Source organism: Falco peregrinus, chromosome 9, assembly GCF_023634155.1.
Source record: "Falco peregrinus isolate bFalPer1 chromosome 9, bFalPer1.pri, whole genome shotgun sequence".
Lineage (NCBI taxonomy): Eukaryota > Metazoa > Chordata > Aves > Falconiformes > Falconidae > Falco > Falco peregrinus.
Genome location: NC_073729.1, coordinates 13,687,411 through 13,710,036, shown reverse-complemented (window position 1 = coordinate 13,710,036; position 22,626 = coordinate 13,687,411). Strand labels below are relative to the sequence as shown.

Genomic DNA, 22,626 nt, shown 5'->3' with positions numbered 1-22,626 from the left:
AACTCCATTTTAAAATAGCAATGGCTATACCAATAATATCATTAAAGTATTTTGGTTTCAACATTTTAAAACACTGGCTATAGGATAAGAAAGAATTAGGAATGGAGAGGAGTGTTCTGTAAAGGACATTGTCAGTTACAACGGCTGTCATCACTGCAAATTTCAGACCTTAAAAAGTTACAGTAAAATTTTTCACTAACAGCTATTCTAGACTGGGAATACGGATAGATTTTCTATATGTATTTCTGTGAATGTTTTCTGCTATTGCATCTTTCTGCACAACCGTAAATCATCATTCTGGACGACTTATGAAGAGGTAAAGTGACAAAAATATCAGTCTGCAAAGACTGTTTATCACCTGTAAGAAAAACCTGCTGTACGTTTAATACCAGGAAATGGTTCAGACTGTTATGCTACAGAACAGCAAAAGGTAAACAAATCATAACTTAAGTTTACCTGTGTACTGTAGAATGTCAGCAAAACATTATTTGATTCAATTAAGCATGAAAAGAAGTGTTTCAGCAGCACATCCAAAAACTGGACTGAATGACTTTATAAGTTCTGAAAAAGTTTGGATCTGAACTTTCACAGGCATTGTGTTTTCCTCTGTGACCTGAGGCTAAAAATGGAAACACCATGAGATAAGATTTTTCCCAAATTGCTGGCTCAACCACAACAGAAAATACTGGACATTGTAAAAATGACAGTTTCATGAGTTTTCCACACAAAAGCACTTTTAGGTGGATTCAAAGGAGTTTTCAGACTGTCCTGTCCTTACTTAGCTGAACTTCTGAGGGTCCTATGTTCAATCACAGCTTCCAGTTATATTCTTTGTATATGGGTTGCTTTTCACAACTCAATAAATGAATATTTTAATGGAAAAAAAAAAGTGAATCTCAGTTAAGCAGAATATTAAGATGCAAAGGGAGCCCTGTGTGTCTTGTAAGAATAAAAAAACCCAAACAAAAAGCCTTTTAAAATCAAATATTAGTATCTGCATTAAAGTTTTTACTCAAATACGGTAAGAATAACATATTTGGAGAATGAATTGAGGCATTATGTTGTTTATCATGTATCTTGGAACTATAACAAGACCTGTATGACAAGACAGACTCTTACTCAGGTGAATTTATATGATAAGATAAAGAGTCTATTAAAATGCTTTCAAGCAATTTTGCCTCACAGTAGAATTAGATGCTTTATTATATCTTTATTTCTTTGCAGTAATACAAAGAGCATAGGTCACTTTGAAAGTCTATCAACACCCAGATTTGATAGGATTGTTAAAAACTGATCCAGTTTACTTTTTCATGTTTCAGGTGTACTGTGAATCTCCCCCATAAACCATAGAAAAAAATAGGTAAAAATAGTAAATTTAGAAAAGGCAGACACTGAAATTTCAGGAATGGACTTTGGCTGGTCACAGTTAGGAGGTCGTTTCCCTTTAGGTGCATCAGTAAAAGAAATAAAATATATGACTAGCAGAAATAACTAAATTGCAGTTTAACTAAACTCTTTAAATCACTTAGACACATAATTTCAAGTGTAACCTCCCCACACCCCCTCCCTCATGAGCCATTTGTGTCATTTGTCCTGTAGTTCTTGACAGAAATCAAAACTCCAAATAATAGTTAGTGTAACCACTATACGAGGCAAAACCAGCTAATTGGGTAAATACTCCTTCTGCTGACTGAATGATGTGCTACTTACAGTATCACCATCTCCTTTCAGATAAATCCATGCAATACAAGTAGTTCACATTTAGCAATAAAGTTGGCAATATGCTAATGTACTTGATGAGTGTGGAAAGGCTCTGTTGTTGCCAGACCTTTGACTTGAACTTGATAGGGCTGATTTGGCATTCAGCGACTGGTTACATTCATCAAGAGGTGAAGCTTCACAACAAAGATAATGTGGTGGAAGCAATTAGTATTCAGAACATCAATAATAGGTCTTTGGCGTGTGACTGTGAGCTAAGCAGGAATTTAATAATATCTGGTATGTAATACACTTTTTAAAAGCATATCAAAACTATTTCAGTTTTATACTGAAATATCCACCCACTTTTCATGTAGAAATATCTTTAAAATACACTCTAGTTTAATTAATCCAAGCTGTACTGATCTTCATAAATACACATTCCGAACTTTCAAAGCTTTCTAAAAGGTTAAATATATTTGCTCTCAATCAAAGTGCACAATGAAGTGGCAAAAGACAGTCTTCCACTTTTCTTCAGGAATTAGTTTGGCATTCTTAGCATTTGCAATTTTTGGCATCAGATCATGCTATAATGTATATAGAGGATGAGTCAAGAATAGGACAGCAGTAGTAGCCTCCCCCCAGAGTTTCCATCATCTCCAACGGGATCCCTGCCAAGAAATAAAATTATGACTGCACTAGCCAGTAACTTGGTATCAAGGACCCTGTCTCAACCCTAGTTGCCATAATTTGAATACGAGCTCTTATTTGAATATGAACTGTTATTTGAATACGAGCTCTTATTTGAATATGAACTCTTATTTGAATACGAGCTCTTATTTGAATATGAACTCTTATTTGAATATGCTCCCTCTGCTGTCAGTTAAGCGAACAAACCCCGGGATTGTCGTTGCCTATCAAGGCAGTCCAGTTAAAGACACATCACAGGGAGCTGGTTTACCCCATCTGCATTGTAGCAGAGGAGGAAGAGCACGGTGAAATGCAGGATCACATCAGCTCCATTGCTTCTAGAAAATGCTTGATCATAAAAATGCTTTTTTAAGGCTTTTGTGACACAGGAAAAAATAAAACATTAAGTCACAGAATCATTCGCATTGCAAGGGACCTTAGGAGCTCATCTACTGCAAAATCCTGTTCAGAGTTGGGTCATTGCTGAATTTGAACCTAGTTGCTCAGTCCTTTCAGGTCTTCAAAATCTCCAAGGACGAAGATTCCATAACCCTTTTGGCACCTTGTTTCAGTGTTCAATCATCCTTCAAGTGACTGTTTTTCCTCTTATATCATTAAACCTCCTCTTCTAGTTTATGACTATTGTCTTTCATTCTCCCACCATGGACCCCCAAGGAGCCCGATTCATCCTAGTAGTAACCTCTTTACAGGTATTAGAAGGCAGCGATGAGGTGTCCTCAAAGCTCCTCTGCTCCAGACTAAAGCTCACTTCCCACAGCCTCTTTGCACTCACCCCAGACCCTTGACCATCTTGGTCACCTTCCACTGAGCTCACTCAAGTTTATCAACTTCTCCCTTACATCATTCTTTGTGGTACAGTCTAAGTGCATATATAGCAATTACTACAAACAGTAAAAAATTAAGAAAAATCCATGTTGATATGAACACGTAGCCTCTACTGTATTTCTCTAAAGCTTTTATGAACCTCATGGAAGTCGGTATTATTTACTACTTACTAGCCAATCTCCAGGATATAAAAATGGATGATTAAAACTATACAGATAACCTGTTTCCTGCTGAGAACAAATTGTTGTTACTGAAGTTTCAAAGTATCACTTTGCTAGCCAGGAAAATTCCTGACTGGAAATAAAAGAAACTGTTACTAAATGATGGGAAAATATTTTTTAAAATATCTAACCTGTATTTTGTTTTCCAAAGAAATATGAGAAAAAAAGAGGGCTTAATCATGGAGAAAATCACTTAGAAATGAAATCTAATAATCAAATCCTGATTTGAACAGGAGATAGTTTGAATAAAAGCCTAGAACCAAGTGAGCGTTATGCAGACTTATTTCTGCTCCAGGCAAACTTACTCACCAAGGTCATTTGCCAGAATATCTGAGGAGTTGGAAAGGTGTATTTTAAGTGAATGAAGTTTAAAGTTATATAGGAGTGGTAACAATTTCAGACAGACAGCTTACTTGTGTCGTTCAGAAATTCTGATATTCCATCATTTTTCTATTCCTTATGGTATTTACAGGGTATTCATAAGGACAATGAGTTGTGTTAAATCCTAGTATTACTTTCAACCATGCCTTTTTCAAGGAAATATTCACTACCAGTTTTCAGTTGTGTCTTTACTTAGGACTTTCTGTCATCAGCTTATGCTTCCATGACTACAAGTCTGAGACTAGAATTCCTTCAAGCACAGTAAAGCTTTCTCTGTCACTTGGTCAGAGTACAGGGGAAAAAACCCAAAACCAAACATGAAAGCCAACTTCCCCTGCCCCCTGTGAATATCAGCTCAGATTTCCCTGCAGTATTTAACAAAAAAAAAAAAAAATTAAAATAAATTTAAAAAAGCTTATTTACAGTAGAAGCATTTCAAGAATATTTTTTCCTCATGGTGACTTGTACAATCATTACAATCATGTTATTTCTGTTAGTGAAAGGACTAAGCACTGAATAACTCCTAATTAACAATTAGGAATTGTTAATTCCTAACACAAACTACAGAATATTTTTTTATAATATATTATTTATATTTTAGCCTGAGAGATTATTGTTCCTGCATGGATTCCCAGGTTAGAAAACCCAATTCTTTCTGAAATTCAAATCAATCCAGCCCTTTCAACTTTGAAGAAGTACCAAAACCGCTGTTGTTGTCACGAGGGAAATATCCAAAATCAGTGAGAGTGCAAACAGTGAAAGGAGAGTCAACTCTTATTATTGCCTTTCCATGGGCTTTTTCAAGTCTTTTTCCAGCCCACACCCAATGCAAACATCCAAAGAACTGCCCTTCCTCTCATCTCCTGCACACTTTTTGGGAGGAGAGATGGTATAGCTCCCCAATATTGTGATGCAAGGAAGATCAGGGTCCTTGTCATAAATGGCAACCCCTCATTAGATATAGCCCTCTGCAGAGGTAACTGCCACAGATGTTTCATGGTATCTCCTCGGGGAATTAATCAGTGCTTGTAAGACCAATGGGAGGGACAGTATTTCTGTTCAGATCGATAATGTCCTGTTTGCTGTCCCAAAACGTAGCAGAGCCTCCACTGGTCAGCACAAGTCAGAGCAATGTGCATTGCACAGAGGAAATTCAGGCTTCAAATGGAAAGAGCAACTGGTTATGGGAAAACAGAACTAGCAAAGCTTAGTTTCTTTACACATTTATGACTTGGAGTTGGATTTCCACTGTACAAGTAGGCAAGGTGAAAATCTGTCATTCAACAGCTCAGCTGTGAGACAGGGTTCATTCCTTCATGGATTCCCGGGTACCTAGTTAGACTTGTGCTTATCATGCTATACTCTTTCTACCAACCAATATATTTTCATGGGACTTGAATGACTTTAAAAAAAACAAACTACGTTATTTGTTATATTTCCTACTGAAATGAATTCACGATCTCAAAAAACTCCCAAACATACAGGAATACGTAGACAGGGATACACTTTGTTCTTTGAGGAAACAAAACCAAAAATAACCAATACAATTATTACGAAACTTTGATACCTTAAAGCTTTTATAACATCGTACAAAATATAAATATTGTACAGCCACACGAACAAGTCAGACTGCAAAGCCCAGCTCAGACACCCGTATAGTTTATGTTCATGGCTGATTTTTCATGTTGTCACAGAAGTACCATAGCCTATGGGTACATATCTAGTGATCAGCCATACATTAGCCAGAGGCCAGAACATCCGTGGTAGCAATAGCTTCCAAGGGCATTTTCTCTGGGACATCCCACCATCATTTTCTCAGTGGCAAAGGCACAAAACACCTTGCCTAAACCTATCAAAATGAATTAATGTTGCTATACTTACAATTTTATTTTGTTAACAAACAAACTACATCTATTAATACAAAATGCCTTTTTTTTGGCTTACAACGCAAAGCTGTCTTTCTGTGTACATGGTATTTTTTAACATAAGAGTTACTGAATTGGCCTATTTGCACAAGCAATGAAGAAAAAAATATCTCTGAGGCACAGCAACATTAATGAATTAACTTTAGGCTAAACATTTCAATATTTCATTTAGTGGTTGATCACAGACCAACTCCCAGGAATACAAAGAGGCATCGTGGTTGTGACAGCATATAGAGAGTCAACATCGTGCTCCTCTTATCACATTTGAAATCTTTAAAAACGCAGAACCAGAAGAAATAGCACCTATAGAAATGACTGACCATTAACTCTTTTTGGGGACAACCTTTTTCAATTTATTTTACAGTTTGTTCAAGACTACCAGCCCATGAGAGTTACAAAAATAACTGAGCTACAGCAAAGTTGCAAACAAATTTGAAAAACATTGTGAAGTTTGCAAAGAGCAAGAGAAATTATAGAGATTGTTTTATTGTGCCACACAAAACTATTACATCACACATTACAGATTGGGTGCCTTTACTTTATTGCACTTACGAGCTTTCTTTAAGCATTCTTAAGACAAACACCAAATTCTCCTTTAATAAACTTAGAGAACTGAGAAATGCAGACAAGAGTATAATGCATCTAAAAAGCCTACAGAGTAAAACAAAAAAATGTAAAGTAGAAAATAAAAAAGGGTTTTTTCACTAGTTATCTAAGTGAAATTTCATAATATTAAAAAATATTAGGGGGGCAAAACTTCAATAAAGAATGTCAGTGCAGTCATATCAATAGTGTAGGTAATATAAATTTCCCCCCCCCCTCTTTTTTATATTGACAAAAAATCATTCTTATAACTATAGTTTGACAAAGTATTCATAGTAAAGGGCTAAAGCTCTACCCAAGGTGTTTAATTCATAAATGGGTCTCAATTATTTTCATCTGTTACACTTTCTTCTATTCAAAATACCTTGACTGAATGGTTATACACAACATATAACAGCGTGACAGAAAGTCAGATGGGAATTATCCATAAAACACTGAAAATTTCCCACTATGAAGGAAAGAAATAAGTAACCTTTACAAAGAAAGTTAAGTTGTTCCACATTCTGCAAAAGATCAAGAACACAGAAGAGTACACAATAACTCTTCTAAAACTCTTAGCAGGAATGCACTGCTGCACTCTCCAAGGGCAATACTTGTTTGTCAAAAAAACCCAACACCACCACCTCTCCCCTCAGCTCCCTCAAAAAAACCACCAAAACAGCTGATAAAATCTGAGAGATTATATCAGCTGATGGCTCTCTATCCCAACTTGCAGGTTTATAGATGATCTTTCACAATGATAAAAGAACAACAGGTTGTAATTGTCAAGGTTAGCTACAATCCCAGGTTTATGCACGAGGATTATACATCCTGAATTCTTCTCTGCTGGAAAGGTTTTACTTGGCAATAAAAGATTAAAAGTAACAGCCAGGGGCTCATCTCTAATACCTAAACCTGAAGACGTTTTTAAAGTACATATAATCTGAACATGCATCTGAGCCTTTTCCCTCTTAGTGTAATCCTCTTAGTGCTTTCTGTACCTCACTGAACTTGAAGATTCTGAAAATAAAAATACTGTATCTGGCACCTTTACCCTGAACTTCACTTTAAAAAGTCCCTCTTGAAGACATCACTTACATTTTATAATACAGCGTTAATTCCAGATGCATTACTGTTGGATTCCTTCTTCCTGTTTTCTGATATCAAAGCCACAAGATACAAGCATGATTTCTGGTTTTAAGTTTGCATTAGCTATTCCTTTCACTTTTATAATGTATTTGCAATAAGAATATTCAAACATTCCTGATTATAAAATGGCTTTGAGAGACATTAGATCACTGTGAGCTGATAAAATATAAAACCACTGCAAAATGAATCAACACTGTTTAAGTTGAGTATTTGGGAAAAACAATAAGCAAATTCCTATTCTGTTGCCAAAATGAAGTCAGATAAAACTAAAGTGTTCAAGTCATAGAAGCACTAATCACTTCTAGCATGCACTTCTTCTGCAAGCACCCTTCTTGCATGCCACCAAGAAAGGGAACAAACAATTCCCTTACTGTCTACTGAGTTGTATATACAGTAACGGAGTAATTAGATCAAGAATTTATCCAAAACTGATTGCATTGTTGCAGTGATCATAGTGGCAAACTGCTGTGTAAATACCTTCTAACAAAATTATTTGAATTCTTCTAAGTCAACTAGCTTGTCCATTGCTGAGCCAGGAATAACCATAAAGAAGTGAAGGTCATCCCAGTTCACTTTAGGTATCTATATCTGAGCCAATCCAGCCCAATGCAGAGATTACTTCTATTTCCAGTGATGAAAGATAAGCACCAATGGAGTGCAGTTCAGGAAACTTATTTAGAAATTTACTTTACAATGAAATTAGCAACACTTCATAGATGTGTCTTCACCTCTAATTAACTATAAAGGTTGTCTAGATAACTCAGAGTACATAACTACTGCATACCACACGGGTTATCAATCCTAGTTCAGTACCTGCTTCTTAGGGATAAATTCCCTCTATTTTATGCTAGTAAAAGATTTAATTTGTACCTAAATTCCCAAGCATTCAGTTCTTAATACACTTGCTATCATACGCCAATTACTTCTGCATTGAGACCCTTTATGTAAAAAAATCATGGTATCTGAATACTATTCAGAAATATTATCCTATATAAATACAAAGGCATGCTTCTAGTATCTTTTCCTTGAGATGTGTTTGACATGATTTCACTTCCAAATCTTACATGAAAACAAATCTTGTAAAAGCCTTTAATTCTTGGAGGATTCAAATTTATGGTACCTCTGTAAAAATTATCAGAACAGGATCCTGCTGATACACAGGCAATGCAAGGGAAACTTAAGATCTAAAGTTACAAAAAACTCGGAAGTGAGAATCAGGTACATAAAATAACTCTTAAATAACATTAGTTTTATTATGTTGGAACAAAAATGGGTATACTGACCATCTACTGTATATAACAGCTTTTCATGTCAATCCTAGCCAAGGTGTAAAATGCCTGTTCATCTGTACACTAGAAATTTTCTGGGACTCCTGGACAAGCTTCCCAACTAAGGGTAAGCAAACACAAAGATTAATTTTTAGGGCTTTGGCAAGGATGTAATTTCTTAAACTAGCGTGTTATTATTTAAGAATTCCTTTTTGACCTCATATTACTGTTTAGAAAACAGAACAAAATGTACCAAAAAAGACATAATTAAAGTGTTTTATGATAGCATAACAATAATCATCATAAAGCTGAAGTAAACAAAACCGTAAAAAACGGATGCAAATTCCATGCCATCCTTGCAGTTAAACTGGACCAAATAAGGAAGACATTATCAACTAATTCTGTGTTTCCTCTGACCCCAGATGTAGCGTAAAGCAGTACTCAAACCATTCCAAACAATCAAAATGAAAATGACTCCAGGGATTACGAGTACAGTGATGTTCCAGATACATTTCCCTCTCTCAGCTTCTAACACGTCGTCCAAATCACAGGCTCTAGAGAGCAAGATAATGATGGCAAAGCAGTTTTCTGGTATTGTGTCTCCGGAGGAACACAAGGTTCCTGCAGGCTTGGAATTTGCCATGAATTTCACTGGCAGGCAGATTTGCCCCCCATATTGTAGCCCACACCCAGCGGTATATATGCCCCTTCTTGAAGTTTCTACCATTCCCTGTGAAAAGTTAGTGCTATCCCATACCAATATAGAAACAGAAATAGAGTTCATCCTGACAGATACATCCCTGGGGTTTTCATCATTACAGAATAAAGTTGGATTCTGTACCCACACATGAGCCAATCCCACAGGAAAAGCTGTGCATTCCCAGCGAAGGACTGCGAAAGTTACTCCTGGCACTTCAGCAAACCTGGGCATGGGACAGATGATGGAAAAGGATATGGGCTAAGGAAACACTGTGGCTACTTGTTATAGATGCACACAAGCATTATATTAAATAATTGTATAAAACCAGAACTCTTCAAACCCCAACTACCCTTCACAAAGCCAGGCAGTGAGCAACAGCAATGAAAGACTTGAGAATTATAAGTTTAGGCTATTATTCCTGTAGATAATGGACTTTCTTGGCTAGCACTTAAAAATCAATATGTACATCTAATAATGGAAATATAGATCCTAATTCTGCAAAGCACATACATTTCTGTCTGCCTGTTTTGACCATAAGGAGAATCCTGAAACTGAATGAAGCTGCTCACATGCTTAAGGTTGACTACTTGGAACTTGGATATGCAAGTACTTACAGGATCAAGATTATTAAGGCATAAAAGTGCACCTAAGGCATTAAGAAACCTAAGCAGCTCCTGCTTTAACATATTTGCAATTTTAACTTAAGATACATTTTAGCAAATGTCAAAACAAGTGGTTTTTTTTTTCCTTTTTCCAATTTCCAGTAAGCACTGGATTGAAATAACCTATTAATCTTTTGCAGACAGGAATAGTGTCCCATTTATTGCAAGACACATCCTCTCATAATAAGGATGTAATTAACTAATTTTTGTACCTATTGAAACCACGAAAAAAAGGTGATAAAGTAATGTTGTACTACATTATTATGAATCAGCACATTTCTAAGGAGATTTGCAAGGCTAGCTTTTCAATGTTTTAATTTATTTTTTTAAGTCTCTTTCCCCCACTCTTTAACTAGGCCCAATCATTTTATTGTGTCAGAGAACTTCGACAAAGTGGGAATTAATGCCCTTGTCACATCCAATCAGCAGATAAACATTGGGATTCAGAAAAGTTTTATAAATACACTATAACACCACTGTTTTCAGCTGCAGTCACTCTGTCAAAGGTCAATCTCAGAACACGATGTAAGGGAGACCTGGAAATAGAAATAACATCAAAGCTGACCTTTGAGTAAACTCAAACAGCTGCAAAGGCAGTAATGAGATTATTTGTAGAGACCCAGTAAACACAGCAATGACTCTTCTGCAGAGTGAATTAAGACAGGAAATAAAAATGCAGTATAGGTTTCTGTATACGTTGGACAGAAAACTAACAACCTAACAGCTACTTGCTGGTATTGGTTCAGATGCTAACTCTCTCAGCAGCCAGCTTGTTGTCTTTTTTTAACCTATGGAGTTACTCCCTATAGCCTATGTGATTCCTATCTTAGTCCTAGGTTTTATACCAGCACAAATAAGAAGCGTTTGGAAAGACAGGTATTTGAACTATATCTTCAGTGTAAAGTCAACGATAAAGGCGATGGCTGGTTACTATTCATGATTTATAAGTGTTATATACATCTTTAGATAAAATATTAGGAAATTAAGCATATTTTAATATTATTTACCTGAACTACAGTGCCGAAGTATCCACTGAAGGCTGTTAGTGTTAGACGACCTTAGATAGTTATATATCTGAAAACATTCAGTCTGTTAGAAACTAAAAGTAGGAACAAAGTGTTTTCTTTTTATTAAGGGTATCGTAAGGACTCGTCTTAAATTCATTGATTATTTTCAGACACAAGTGACAGCTAAGATAGATATTATTCAGATACGGGTGGAAAAAGACCTTGTATGTCTTTTCCTTCAACATTTTCCACTGTGTACATTTTCTAGTATTTTGTGCATAAATGGTTTCCACTACGCTGGCATTTATTTTCCTGTTGTCAATTTGGGTATTTCAGGCAGATAATCAGAAATCAAGGTTAACGGTTGAAGGGCTTCTTGCATTTTTGGGGAGGAGGCTATTGGTTTTTAAATCCTCTTTTTTTCCCTGGGTTTATTTGGTATGTTTGGTTTTGACTTCAGGGGTATTGGGAGGGCAGCTCAACTTAAAAACCAAATAAAACTACTTTTAATTTACTCTGGAGACATTAGCCAGTATTAGTTGCCAATTTGAATTTATAGTAAGAATTATTTAATGGTCTGAAAATAACTTCATAATACAGTAAGAAACACACACCAACATATGTAAAATAAAATTAAGTTGTATAAAATGTGTTACTTGCACAATACATTAGGGTCCTTTAAGTAAATCCATCATAGATTGGTGGGGGGGGGGTGGGGGTGGGGGGAGTAAAACTAGTTTTGAAATCCAACTACTGTAACCATTCCTTTAATAATCATGTTATAGTCCACCTTCAATTTTTCCATTAAATTACTAACTAGCATTTTGTTTGTTTGTTTAAAGCTTGTCATTTGAGTATGGATATAAGGATAGCCAAAGCCATCCTTTTCTGATACATGAAATTCAGTCAAGTTGGCCTATATAAATAAGAAAGTAAAATAAAAGGAATAATATATTTCAATTAGAATCTTTTATGAACAATGACTGGAAGATGGGCCACTGAGTATTTTGAAGATTACTTCCCAGTTTTAATTGAGTCTGAATTTACCTAGAGTATTACTGAACACAGATTTGGCACAGGCATTTTTAAAAATCAATTAAGACTTTTTAAAGGTAACTCATTGCTTAAGGATTTAGACAGGTACTTGGTAGTTTTTTCAAAAGTGCACAGTCACTTAATACATTTCATTTAATCAGATTTAAACATTTCAAGGTGATTCTGGAAGGGGAAAAAAAAAAAACAAACCCAAACCAAAAAAACCACCAAACCACCAAAACCACAACAAACAAAACCAGAAAGTCTGATCTCACCTTTCAGTACCTAAAAAGCCTTTAATTCTCATAGCATGCCATTTTCATTTAAATGGAATACTCTACAGAATTATTTAATTTACTTCACTATTCCTCCTACATCCTTAGCTTGTTTTTATTCAAGATTAAGAAATTAACCTAGCTTTGATGCTATTCTTCATTTTTATTTAGCTTCTGAGTAGCAATGGAGATAATTAGCATATGATGTTATTTTAACTTAAGAATGTTTTATGTATTTCAGCAAAAGATGTGGCTAAATAGTTCTGAAGCTGCTAAAACAGACATTTAAGAAACCAGAATTACGAAAAGTATTTGGGCTATAAAAAAATAATAGTTTAAACCTATTTTAAGGTTTAAAATTGGAAAAAGGATGTTCTATCTGCATGGCAGAAAGGACATTCAAATCCATTTACAAAGCTTTTTCGACACTTCAGAACTCGTACTTCCACTGTAGGACATCACGGTTCTCACTTTCCCAAGTTTACTTGTGATCCAGTAATACGGATAGCTTTTGACTTTTCCTCTAGGAACATGAAGAATATTTTAGTATTATGTGATATTTAACAAAAGCCTGTATAGAACTAAAATTCTCTTTCAGTACTCCACTGACACATCACTTTTCTGAAGTTTTAATGACTTGAAGGGTGGGGGGTTAAAATAAAATAATTACTACAGAACCAAAACCTATAGTCTAACTGACTGTAATTTAACACAATTTTTGTTCATCGGGTTAGAGAAACTTAATAAGAAATAGCCCCAAAATGTTAATGCAAACAGTCAATTCACGAGTTCACAACTAGCTTTAGATGCGAATCTAGAAGTTTCCTGCCAACAACGCAGAACTTCACAGTACTTCCATACGACCAAAACACATCGCACAGCAACAACCTGATGGCGCATATACGTTTTTCCATAGGAAATGGATAATTCTATGCAAAGAAGGATACGCCCACGGAATTACAAGGACGCCAAGCACGGGGAGGCTGTGGCACGGCTGGGGTGTGTCCCAAGGGGGGACGGGAATGCTTCGGTGGGCCAGTCCATGGAAAGCTTTACCAGTTTGGCTTCCCTTCGGCTCTGATCGGTGCTTAAGAGGTTAAGGCTTTATTTGTGCAAACAGAGGGAGAGCGAGGGGAATGGCGTTGGCCGCAGCTCCCCAAGTCTCGCTTAAGATCCTTTTCAATTACCATCCATTTCTCCTTTAAAAAGGGACAAAAAAATAGAGGAGTGGAAGCAGGTCAGGGCAGCCTGTGACAATGACAGTGTGATGGGCTCGGGCCCCCTGCGGCGTTTCCATCTGCTATCATTAAGGTGACTATTCAGACATGAAAAAATCCCTCTCGCTGCGCTGACAGGCAGGCATCACGGGCCCTGACAAGGCATTAAGACGGAGAGTAGACATAGAGATGTCATATCCCGCAAACAAGCCCGCCTCAAACGCAGGCCTCGCAAATTTTATTGGAATTTAAAACAAAAACCGAAGGGCGTTTTACCTGGAGGTTATCAAACTTCCCGGCGCCTGGGCTGGGCAGGGGGGCCGCTGCTGGCGGCCCCGAGCCCCCAGCCCTGCCTGCAGTTTGGATCAACGCAATATCGGTATTGATTTATCCGGCCTCACCCTCCGGGAAAAGCGGGGTTCGCTGCCTGCCCTCCCCCACCGACGGGCGGGGGGCGAGGGGCACCGGCACCGGCACGGCCGGCGGGACGGGCGCGGGGCGGCCGGCAGGGGGGGCGCCAGGACCGCGAGCCAGCACCGCCCCCGCCAGCCGGGCCCCAGGCCACCCCGCACACGGCCACCCCGCACACGGCCACCCCGCACACGGCCACCCCGCACACGGCCACCCCCTTCCCCGTCCCCGCGGGGCCGCCGGCGAGCCCCCGGCCGGGCCGCTTCACCCCCGACGGCCGCCCGGCTCCAGCCCCGCTGCCGCACGCCGGCTGCCCCCGCGCACGGCGCCGGCAGGTGGGTCCGAGTCCCGAGTCCCAAGCCCTCCGCCTTTCGCCACCCTCTGGCTACAAAGCCGTGTCTGCAAACGCTGCCGACCCCCGACGTGCGGTTACATGTACCTGGGGGGGCTCCAGCCACAGCCCTGGTGCAAGCTCTCATCGCCCCCTCTGCTCTCCATGCTCTCCTCCTTGCCCAAAACCCTCCACATCCTCACTTTTGCAACTTATTTCTTAGCCATGTGATGGATTAGGCTAGAAAATGGATCCTTTGGGTCTCGTTTTTTTCTTAGGATAAGAGAGAAGGGGGCAGTAACATGTGGACCAAGTGCGGAGGACCAGGACTAAACCAGCTCCATCACTGGACAAAGCGTTCCCATGCACCATGCCCATCCCACCTGCCCGCTGCGTCACGTTGCCCCCCAGCCTCACCCAGCACAGGCACATTGGGAATGAATGCTAAGGGGAAGGCTGGTTAGGCAGAGCAATAGATCAAATCCATAAGTTACCCATATTAAATTTCCCATCTGAGCTCAAGAAAGGGGAAGGGGATATACACATATATAGGCTTCCAAATTCTTAAATAATTCAGTTTCACGATTGTGGGAAGCTACTGGAAGTGAACACCAGACACCAAACAATGTTTTCCAGACTGGTACACCAGTTGCCTTGGTATTCTGATACCTGTGAATTAATTAATATTAATCAGTTCTATCTTTGAAGTATCCAACAATTACTCATGGAAAGAGAAATATAATACCCTAATAAAGTTACATTTTTTGTTCACTTAATCTTATATGCTTCTTCAGTCTGTAGTAATACAAAAAATGCATTTGTTTGAAATCCAAGTTTTTCTATAAACATGTTTAAGTTTAGTTGAATCACTGGTTTATATATCAGATATCTATATAAGAGAAGATAAAGTAGAAAGCTATGGATAGTGCATTTTGCTCCATCCAGTTACCAAATGGAGGCATGACAATTTAAATTTCGGTAGCCACTACAGCTGTTTCGGCTGCTGGGTTAAAAGGAGTTCTTGGCTCATTTAGAAGAAATGAGATTTTAAAAGTTGGGTCATCTACTCTAAGCAAGTTGTTAAAGATTTTCCTATAATCCATGAGAGGACATCGGCACCTACCTGGGACAATTCACACTGGTTTTAGGATAAACAAGATATTTTGCATCACTCTCTCTTTCTCTCTGTTGATAACATCAACAGCTTAGACAACCGAATTATTAGGTATTTCATTGCTATTAGCAGAGACTACAACCCAACCAGCCATCACTGTCTTTTACATAGGAGTATTGTAGCATGAATTCCAATGCAAAAATGTAATTTCCATGCAAAAATATTATTATCATTAAAACATTGGAATAATGAGATATATAGACAACACATTGACTACTGACGATGCAACCATGACTGCCAATACATCTCCTGATGGAATAATGAGGAGCTTTTTTCTATGAAGTATTCATGCAAGGCACATCTGTCCCTTATCCTTCCTCATCTTTCCACCAGTTGAGCTTATCTGACACCATTTAAGTCCTCCCCTCAGGAAACTCACCACAAACAAACCATTTGAGACAACAGGAAAAATATAAACCCACCTCTTGTCCTGTCAAGATTTCGACAGATTCGTTCTTAGAGATGCAAATCTTAAGGGAAAACCAAATAGTTTTATTTGTTTTAAAATGAAGTCAGGAAAAAAGCATGAGACATATCTACATGTCACCTCTAGGAATACCCTGTGCTAAAAAACAAACCAACCCACCTGTAGAAGAAAGATCTACCATAAGAGCTAGACTTCTTCCACCACCTTAATCAACATGGTTTCAATTCAAAATCCTTCCACTAGCATTTGAAATGGCAAACGACCACAATGGTGGCCCCAGGCCCAAGGGCTGGGACGGTGAAAACCCTGAACATCATATTTAAGGAGTTACAAAGACCAAGGTCTTAACAAACCTCTTCAGAATTTTGGAACCATTGAGTGTGAGGACACTGGAGCCTTATCAGCCACCATTTATGGGCAGAGGTCTGCAACCCTTACATACATTGACTGAGCTGTGAACAAAACCACGTTCCCTCTACTCTAGCAGGTAGCTTACCAAGACTGGCACCAAGACCTGGGCTACAGAGGGCTTTGAATGACAAGCAGGTCACCTAAACCTCCAGAGGTATATCCAATGCATTATTTTATTCCTGGACAGGGAGGAGAAATAACTCTCCAATGGGAGGAGGTATGGGATTGCCAAATTCATCCTGGTCTCCCTGCTAGACAAAGGCTACTTTTTCCCCACTGTGAATGTAGGATTGTAAATGCTAAGTGTTAAAATGTTAACAAAAAGGAAGATTAGTTTGCACAAACAGTGAGGGGAAATCACAGGTACATCAATAAAAGCAAATATACCAGCAAGGAAATTTACAGGGAAGGATAGAGCATGTTACATACAGAATAGTAAAGAAACTGACATGAACTTCAAGAAGCCATCAAGAAAAGATCAAAGTGTAAATAAGATCATAGGGTCCTTTCCTATTTTTACTACTTGTTTTATGTGCCTTTTATGTGTGGAGGAAATAAATAAATAATCTTCCATTTGAACTTTAATCAACTCATAGATTCCAGAACAAAAGGGCTTATAGGTAGCAATCCCTGTTGTTTCAACAAGGGGTTCCATCCCCAGAGACCTTTACAGTAAAATGTAGGATCATTCGTCTACAATAACGCAGGTTTCATTGACATCGAGTGGTGCATTGACTCCCTATATAAAGGGATGTTTAATCTAGCAGACAAAAGTAGTACAAATCAGGTACAATTTGGAAAACAAAGCAGCATGTATTTATTTTTTTTAATGATTATGTAACAACGCGATGAATTTTTACTAGACAAAAGCTGTAAAGCGACTGGTATCTTTGCAAGGGAAGGACTGTACATCAAGTAGGAATCACTGAGCAAAATCCTGAGCTCACCTACCTTTCTTGGTTTTCTGGCTGCAAATCGAGCATCTGAGAATGACGAACAGTATCTTAAAGCATCTAAACGCGTTCATATGAAAGGTATCTTTATTCATAAACATCCCTTGCCAATTTCATGTCATAGTCATGCTATGTAGAGGTCATCACATACTCCCTCCACAAAAAAATAATTTAAGATTTAATAGTCTAAGCTATTTGTCACTGCCCTTCAACTGAGATATAAGCATTTGAGAACTCTTGGTGGGTTCCATTCAGTGTAAAATAGGTTTGTCTAAGTGTGCAGACATTAACATCATCCCAGCCCCAGTGAACCCAGATGCTGTTGGAACGAGTAGTGGTAATCCAGCACATGCCACATGGCTTTGAGAAGATCTGCTTAAAACAAGCCTGATGCTGATGGCTTGCAAGAATAACTTCCACTGTTTGCAGTACTGACAGGGCAAAATTGACATTAACAGCTGCAAAGTTTAATAGTATCTCTAACGAAAGTGTTAATAACACACCGTAAAGGAAACTGTGCTGCAAAAATGAAGAACAGTGACAGAAACTGAACAGTGGTGAAACATTGACAGAGAAGAAACAATTTTGGATTAGACAAATTGAATTTTACAGGTACATATTTTCACAGTATAATCCCTTCAAGCAGTTCTTGGATTAACCTATTCACATCTGCGAGTGGAATTATTTCACCTCAGGCTCTTCTCACATCAACTTTGGACACAAAAGGTAGCACTAGTGGTGAAGCTTTCAACGGTAAATCTTAATCTAGAGAAATAAAACTAAACAACAGAGATCAGTCACGTAACAGGGAAACCCCTGTTTACTAAAAAAATTATGGGAATATTAATCAACTCTGATACAGTGTTTTTGTAGAAGTCTGTCCCTGAATCTCTGTTAGTAGATCTCTGGGTAGAACTGTTCTCCCAGAAACAAAAAAAGGGACAAGCAGAATGAAATGAAAAGTCCCACCAGGGAAGGAATGAAAGCACAAGGCATCACAAACACAGAATATTTCAAAAGTAGCAGCTCCATGTTCTTTCTGTTGTTATTGCTTATTTATTGAACTCGGCAATAAGCTGCTTTCAAACACCTTAAAGTATGCATTTATTAGATTATTTTCCCCTCCCAAGAGATCTCACTCAGTGTACTTGGTTCATGATAATTGACATAGGAAGTCTCAGATGTCAGTTTTCAGTTGATCTAGGCTTTTTGTCATCTTGAGTAACAACTTAGTATTTTGACCTGGCTACAATAAATACTCCTATAGACACTCGATTCTGAAGAAGAACACTGTATGAAACAGAACTACTGATAAAAACTACATTCAAAACTAGTTTATACAGGAATGTGGATATAGCCCTGACTGCAATTTAAAAATAAATTTTGGACAAATTTTTGTGGTTTTCCAGAAGTTATCACCTCTGAAAAACACTCTCAGAAAGAAAAGAGAGATTTGTCTCTAGCTTAAAGAGGTTTTCAATAAAGAGCTTCAGGAATGGAGCCAGCTTCTGCCAGCTGCTTTCAAAGCAGATGAATTTTCAACATATAACAAGAACGATCACTAGTTAGCTTTTTTGGATGATGGTGTTTCAATGATGCCAGAGCAATTTGATTCAAATACTAATTCTTTAATGGATCCATTCATTCTGTTTTTTTTCCAGTAGTCTTACTTGAGCATAGATCAGTTGTAGTAGATTCTGCTCTAGGCTTCCCTGGAGCCAACGTTACTGATACAACAATGAACTTCAGATTAAGGAAAGACACCTACTTACAGAAAATATGGGAATTTACACAAAAACTCTCATCTGACCAACTCTGTGTGGACAACAGAGCTTTTAAACATCTCTCTGCATAAGGGTTGGACTATAGAATAGGCTGTCCTATCAGAACAGCCCTGTAAGTTAATGTTCCCATCAAATTGGAAGAAAGTATTATAGTTACCATAAAAGTGTCAAGCATTTACCACTGTTTTGAAAAGCAGTTGCCAGAAGGGGCACAAAAGAAAATGCAATCATTTTCAAAACCAAATACATACATCTGGATACAAAATTCAAATTAACAAAGTGATATTATATGACCACCTGGTTAGACAAGGAATAGAATAAAGAGGTTTTGTACACATTATTTTCACCAAAAAATATGCCAGCTATGCAAGGAATGAGCTAAGAAAACACAGCAGGAGGTAAATCAGCTGCTTACTCAAAGTCAATTGATAGAAAGAAGCCCATTAAGATCGTTAGCTACCTATGGAGGAGAAGTGCCAGCAGAAGCTTGTACCAGGGCTTGAGTTCTATTGTCACTTGCCCTCTGAGATTCCTTCCTGTGCATCCGTGTCATGACTCTCTCGGATGTCTGAGCACAGCAAGCACCTGGCAATTGCTACCACTGTGGTGTAGGAATAGCCCTACATATTGATTCCCTGTGGTAATCCTAGTGGTCACCAAAGCTGTAAAAGCCCGATTTTTCTGAGTGAAAGCCTGAAATCATTTAATTCTGAGCCATCTAATACTTGAATTCAAAGTGGTCATTTACTTACCCTTTTAATAATAGCTTTAGATTGATTCTCGGAGTAATTTCCCAGTTACTTTTCTTTAATAAAGTACTTCTTCCCATGTGCTTTTGTCACCTTCATATACCTGAAAAACAAATATATGCAAGTTAAAGATGCCAAAGAAAACAACAATCAACTCTCAGTAATTATCTGGATGCATCCACATTAGCATTTTTATTTAGAGCTAGATAAGCACCTTCGAGGCAGATCTCCTAGCTATTCCCACTTCTCACACTCCATTTCATCCCATGTCTTGGAACATGAAACTGGATTCCTTTCGAATGAAGCTAAGCAGAACATTGCGTTAGAGCAACACTTCTGATGTTCTCCAACCACAAATAAGGCATTCAGGCTACAGAGTACACACAAGTCAACCAAGTAAAACCTTCCAAATTGCATTTAGAGAGGTTGCAGGGCTATCAGCATCCATTCCTTTGCTCTGCAGAGCCTGTCACAGTATTTGCTAGACATAGATACTGTCTGCACAACTGTCAGCATTCCTCTGAAAGTTTTTGCCTTAAAAGAGAGTAAGGAGGCATTTGAAAACTCCATAGCTACTGCTATTGAAGGGAAAAGGTAGCATTATAATCTTGGTATTTTGTTCACTTGAAGTACCATACCACTGTATGAAAAAAATACCAAATCTGAAAAAGCTTCTAGTTTATAAGATGGACTCGAATACAATGTTTTAAAGTATCTGTTACACAAAGCCTGACATTCCTTAAACCCATCAGATATTTCACAACTTTTAACTTCTGTACTTCATATTTTAGGCTCAGAGCAACTATTTGTCTTTCATATGAAAAAAATGGTGCTTTCAGCATAACAACTGAAGAAATGCAAGGCCAACACAAAATTCAGGGCTTTCTCTATACGAGCACTGAGCTTCATATAACAGCATATATATGCTGACACCTTTTTAGATGCTCCATAGGTAAGGATTAACACTGCATACAGCACTGACTTTCATTACTGCAATGCTTACTTTTTGTGCTCCCTTTTTTTTCTTTTTTAAAAAAGGTACCAAAAAGGGAAATATAACATTTCGGTAGTTTGCATCCTGTGAGGACAGCAAGAGTGATTTTGTTTTACATCACCTCACAAAAGACAGTTATAATCATGTCCCAGTCTAGCACGTCTCCTACAGCTTGAAAGGGCTCTGGCTGAAAAGCCACAAGGGTGTTAAGCCTTAAGGTTATCCTTATCCAGCATCTTCTGCAGCTGAGAACAGGTGATCCAAAGGAAAACCTCCAGAGGGAAGATACTGCCCATACTGCCTGACCCTGACATGTTCGAAGAAGAAAACATGAGGGACAAGTCCTCTTCTCTGTGACTGGGAACAAGTTTTCCTCCCAGCAAATTTGGTTTCAATGAACAGGGTCTTTCATCCCGTCCTTTGCAACCCGTGGATGGTGGAAAGCAGCAGGTGGCCAGCACCACAACGTGCTTGACAAGAATGGAGTCTGAAGTGAAGGAGAAAACCCTGTCAAAACACCTAAGCAGCAAGGAGAGAAGTTCTAAATGCCTGGCACTGCTGAAAGAACTTCCTTCCCTTTGATCCAACCCTTTAACCATTATAGGGGTAAAGGACAATAAAAATACAAGTCACAGGCCTGGATCACAGCGAACAGGTCTTAACAGAGAAAGTAACAACAATTTGTACTTTCTGATTTACTTCTAAAAAAAAATAAAATAAAATCACTGCTCCAAAAAAACCTGAATATTAATTGGAAGTCCTTTATCATTTAAGTTAACAAGATTATTCTTTTGAGAGGGGAAACAAACACTTGTTCATTCTCACCGAGTTAACTTTCCATTCTACATCTCTGCTTTCCCTTCAATATTACAGCACCCAGGAAGAACAAAAAATTAAAGTGAATCCATTTACTGCTAGACAGATCTTAACCTATTCAGAAAATATTTAGACTGTTTTCTATATTTTTTACTTGCCACATGGTACAAGAACAACATAAATCCAGGTTTTTTCAGATATTTTCAGTGTCCTTTTTGATTCAGAAGAAAATACTTAATACAGTCTTTAAAACATCCTTAATCCAGATGATAACTATATGTTTAACCCCATTCTTACAGAAGAAACTGGTTTAAAGCAAAACTGGTTTAAGGGCCAGATGGGGATAGTTTGCTGAAAAAAGTTTGTATGTAAATCGCAACTACTTTAAGATCAAAGTCTTAGAATTCCACGTTTTAGGTATTTTTAAAAAGATATATTTACTTCAATCACCTCAAGTAAACCAGTTCACGTAGCTGATATGAACCAGTTTGGAAGCTGCCGTCTACGCCTTCCAGTTCTCATAGATCTTTATTCAATTCTCCGTGCTGCAAGCACACTGCATTTACCCAGAACTGGTGCAAGATAGTTTCCATCCTTGATGCAATACAACTCAATACAGATACACAGACCACCCATAAAGTTTATCTGTAAAGTTATCTCAAAAGAATAAAGAGAAAATTCAACCCTGAAGAGAAGTTTGAAATCTTTCAATATATTTAGGAACTGAAAAGTATGAAAATGGGATGCAAAGAACTTCTTGTTTGTTGTTTTAAGTACATAACACACACAAACACATATATATACACATCTATATGTACATATCTGTTTGATCTCAGTAATAAAAAAAATAGACAAACTGAACTCTGTTTTTAACTGAAAGTCTAGGTTCATTCAGCTATGCTCCAAATTGAACCTTTCAT

At 37.9% G+C, this 22,626-nt stretch overlaps 1 long non-coding RNA gene across 3 annotated transcripts in view; it reads right to left on the bottom strand.

Moving 5' to 3' along the window:
* The window catches only part of LOC114011317 (uncharacterized), a 178,143-nt gene that overhangs the window by 81,114 nt on the left and 74,403 nt on the right, over positions 1–22,626 (bottom strand). For all 3 annotated transcript variants that reach the window (XR_008748791.1, XR_008748790.1, XR_008748792.1), the window contains exon 4: positions 19,900–19,999. This is a non-coding gene — a long non-coding RNA (uncharacterized LOC114011317). The remainder of the gene's footprint in view (positions 1–19,899; positions 20,000–22,626) is intronic.